The following is a 4,559-nucleotide window of genomic DNA, read 5'->3' on the forward strand; positions in this document are numbered from 1 at the left end:
AAAGAAAGGAAAGGAAAGGAAAGGAAAGGAAAGGAAAAGAAAAGAAAAGGAGAATAAAAGCCTGTGAGGCAGAGGCGGGAGGAGGCCCCAAGCACATACCTAGGGGAGGATCAGCCAACTGGAGCCGCCTGGGAGCGCACCGGGGCTAAGCCTGGGATGCAGGGATGGATCCTTTAGTTACGCAGAGTCCCCTTTTGTTCCAGGAACAATTTAGAAACGAACAAACATGCAAACAAAAAGAAGAAGCCACCCCTCACCCTGCCCTGGCCCTCCCACCCCCCGCTCCCCGGTCCTGCTCCCCCCGTGCATGGCACTGTGACACCCCCGGGCGGGGGCAGCACCCCCAACACGTGTGTGTGTGTATGTGCATGTGTGCACACGTGTGCAAGGCACTCCCTCCCACAGAACAGCCCCCACAGCCTGGGAGGTGACGGGGGCAGCGGGATGGATGCAATGCTGTTACATAGACACCTCACTGCTGAGCAGGTTATTTCCAGGCTGCTCCAATCTGTGACAGCATTGACCCCAAAGGTGCCCTCGGGCAGAAGTGCATGTCCCCGTGCTCGCTCCTTGGGATGCACAGGTAACTGCCTTCATATGCAGCACCGACATTTCTGCCAGGAAGGTGGAAATGCTGCTGCGAGCATTCCCTACCCTGCTGGAAATGGAAAGACACCACTCGGTTTGTTTGCTGGAAAACTTTTCTTCGTCGTGGTGCAGAAGCACCACTTCCAGCAAACTTCTGCTCTGGTTTCGATTGCCTCCGTGCAATGCATTGCAGGGGAAAAAGCAAAGCGAAGCACTTCCACAGGGCTCCAATGTGACCAGGGGGGAGGCAGTGCTATCCCCATCCCCATCCCCCTCCCCACACCGTGACCACAGAGCGGCACCCCTCTGCTGCATCACAGCGCACTGATTTAAAAGAGGGAATTCGGGAAACAAAAAGGAAATTAAAAATATACATTTTTTAAAAGTTGGTACAGCAGTGTAGATAGAAAATGAGCGTTTTGGAGTGATAAGATCGAGTGCATCGGGGCACTGAGATGCTGTCATGCTGTGCCAGCTTGTGTTGACCCTGCTGGGGCTGAGGCTGCCTCCAGCCCTACACAGGGCCCACTGAGCCCCAGCCCTTTGCTTTACACTTGCAAAGTTAAGTCACATCCTGGGCTATTTTTACACCGTGCTGGCTTTGAGCTCACCAATCTGAATGCTCTTCGCCCTCCAAGAATGACAAATGCTATTCTCAGTCCTCCCCCACAATTTCAGGCAGGCAAGAATGAAACGCGGCGAGGTGTGCGGGGCTTTAATCCATTGATTTTTATCTGCTGAGCTCCCCAGAATTCATCAGTTAAGCAGCGTTCACACAGCGCTCGAGTGCTCCCTCCCCAAAAGCCGCTCAGCTCTGTGCATCCTGGTGTGCAACGCAGGAGCAGAGGCACTGCAAGCAGGACTGGGTCTTGTCCCAGCCAAGCAAGCATGGCACTCGCCATAGCTGCAACAGACGGGCCCTTCACAACCCCACCTCTGTGATTCTGAAAGAGGGAAGAAAGTTTGCTAAAAACCTGAGCTCCCAACACTGTGTCACGTTGCTTTTTTTTTTTTCTCTCCTGTGTGAAATGTTCAGTCTGTCCGTCGGAACAGGTGTCAGATACACAGGGTCCATTGAGCTCCGGGAGCAATAAATAGAGGATTTCCTCTCCGCGCAGCACACGCTGAAAGGACACCGATGTACTTCTGGCATCTGAGCAGATAATTCTGATATATGCATCATTTCCTCCCTAAATCCAGGAAGCAGCTACACTCTGTATCTCATATTAGTATGTTATGTCAAATAGAAATTGGTATTAAAATTATGAATGATTCTCGATCGAGAACTTCCTACACGCTGAGCAGAGGGAAACAGCTGCGCTGAGGCTCTCCGAAAGGAGAGGAGCTGGGAAAGTGAGCTTTGCGCGCTTCAAATCTGCTGCCACGTTTCGCAGGGGGTAGTGCTGCGTGGCGTTCTGATTCAGCACACACATTCTCGAGCTCTAAAAAGGGCAAAGAGGACCTTCTGACAAAGGGAAGTGGTGAGGGGCTTGCAGAACTCCCTCCCTTCTTTTGGATGCGCTCCGGAATGCTGCTATTTTTCAGGCAGGGAAAATGCTGAGGCACAAGCGCAGGGACGCTCGGGGAAGAGGTGTTCGCTTTGTTTTAGGAAAAAAAATTAAAATAAAGGTGGAGGATGTAGTAGGGTGGGGAGGAGGGAGGTGTGCTGTGCTCACGGCCAGCACGGGGCTGCAGGCATCTCCCGGCAGCGGTCACATGGAAGTTCTTTGTAGCGCGGTTACTGAATGGGGACACATCGCAGAGCTGCGAGATGGGGCAGCGCTGTGATGGCAGCGGACCCTGCGGCACGGCAGCACCCAGCTGCCCCACTGCTGCACCCCGAAGGGGGCAGGAGGGCGGCCGGAGCCTGACCAGGGGTGATTCATTGATTAATGAGTGTTGTTCAGAGCGGAGCAGCTCCGTGAATCCTCGGCAAGCAGTCCTGCAGCAAAGGTGGGTGCTCCCCTGTCATGACTGATAGAGCTCCAACTGACAGAGCTTGGTGTTAGCAGCAGCGCTGTGAGCTTCTGGTTGTTTTTCTCCTTCCGTTGGGAAGTTGGTGTGTTTTGGGCTGAAACTCACATGCAGTCCAGCGAAGGCTGCGCTATTTCCTATTCGTAAAGAAAGATTGCAATGCATATGCAAAACTGGGAGAGATGCAAAGCTCTTTCCCCTCAGCTTGGGTGTGCGATAGGAATTTTCCCTTTTGCACTCAGTCTATTTCTAGGAAGGATTTCTCTTATCGCTTTTCGAACTGCTCTCTGACTCTCACCTAACTCACACCCTAACCCTGCCCTAAGCCGGTCCAGCAGCAGCACAAGGACCAGAAGTGGTCCCACGCAGGGCCTCAGGGTTGCACTGCCTTCACCTCATCCCCATGCAGAGCCCTCTAGGAGCCCTTTGAGGAGCTGAGCACCCCTGCGAACAAATCTGTGCATCAGTACAGGTTCAGCCCGGTGAGGTGGGAGAAGAACTAAAAAATAAATAAAGAACCCCTGTCTTTATGAGAGGAGATAATTCTCCGATCAGCCAATAGCAACCAGTTTACCCAGAGCTTACACATTAACCAGAAAGTGGAACTCCAATTAACCAGAGTCTGGAGCTTGAACCATTACTCAAACCCCAGTGCAACAGAAGGTCAGATGCCAAAGGGCGCTGGGGAGGGGCGCAGTGCAGCATCACTGCCGGGGACCGTGGTGGTGGTGGCATTGGTCTGACCCATGGCAGGGGAGACCCACAGCTCGGGGGGCTCAAGGCTGCACGGGGCAGGAGCCTAATAGCTGCTTCTGTTTTGGTGGTAAAGCTGGGAAGACCCAACAGTAGGAAGAGGGGGGATAAAAGGGGAAAAATTAAAACAGCACTGGGTTTCCGAGCCTGGGTCTTGAGATACAGCCATTGTCCCAGAGGGGCTGCAGCATTCTTCGGAGAGGCCTTAGCACAGACCTCATCCAAAAGGTGGGAGAGGCCCGGAACAGCCTCCTTGCAGGCTCCTGGGAAGGCTGCACTGAGTCAGCGGGGACTGAGCAGCCCACGGAGCCTCAATGCCCTGACATGGGGATGACAGAAGGAACTGAGCGCAGAGAGGCTCGGGGAGCGCAGTGCTTCCAGCACGTTGACCGCTGGGGCCGACTGCAAAACTTGGAGGAAGCCCTTTGAATCCTTTGGCTCACTCTGGGCTAAGGCCTGTAGCAAAAAATGGAAAAAAATGACCAAACCAAAACAAACAAACAAACAAAAAAACCACCAGGTGAACGAAAGAATGGTGTGGAACAGGGGGGGAAGCAAAGAAAGGTAAAAGGAGGCATCATGGGCCTCAACGGCAAGAAGTGCTTCTGCTCTAACGCTCCGTAGCTCTGTGACACGCCAAGCCTGAGGAGGTGCCATCCCCAAGACAGGCAAACTCTGCTGGGATGCGACGGGACGAGGATGCAAAGTGCTCCCTTTTGCTTCGCCCCGTCACCAAGCAGCCCGAATCCTGAGGGCCGTGCCAGGCCGGCGGGGCAGCCCTCCTGCTGGGGCCTCACAGAGATGCACCCAACCGAGGTCCGCACAGCACCTGGGAGCCCACGGTTCCCATCTACCTGGTTTCTAACGGGTGGCAACGTTGCGTCTGCACAGCGCTATCCTTTCCCATCTCCCTCCTTCCTATCACCGAGGTCAGCTCCTCCACCAGCCTCAATGCTCCGCCAGCGCTGCTCTGCCAGGGGGGACTGTGCACTACGTGCTAAGAAACGGAGCACAGAATCGGGGGGGAAAAAAAAAATGCAGTTTATTATTGTAGATTATTCTCTCTTTCGATATAACCATAGAGTCAAAAATGAAAGGAAAGCACATAGGAACATCACACGTGGTTAGTTAGTAACTCAAGATATAAAACAATTTTGCACAGCAAAATGTGTAAAAGAAAAAAGTAACTGACAAGATTTTTTTATATTTATTGTGGTAAGATTTACTTTCCATTTTTTTTTCTA

Source organism: Meleagris gallopavo, chromosome 13 (genome assembly GCF_000146605.3).
Source record: "Meleagris gallopavo isolate NT-WF06-2002-E0010 breed Aviagen turkey brand Nicholas breeding stock chromosome 13, Turkey_5.1, whole genome shotgun sequence".
Classification (NCBI taxonomy): domain Eukaryota; kingdom Metazoa; phylum Chordata; class Aves; order Galliformes; family Phasianidae; genus Meleagris; species Meleagris gallopavo.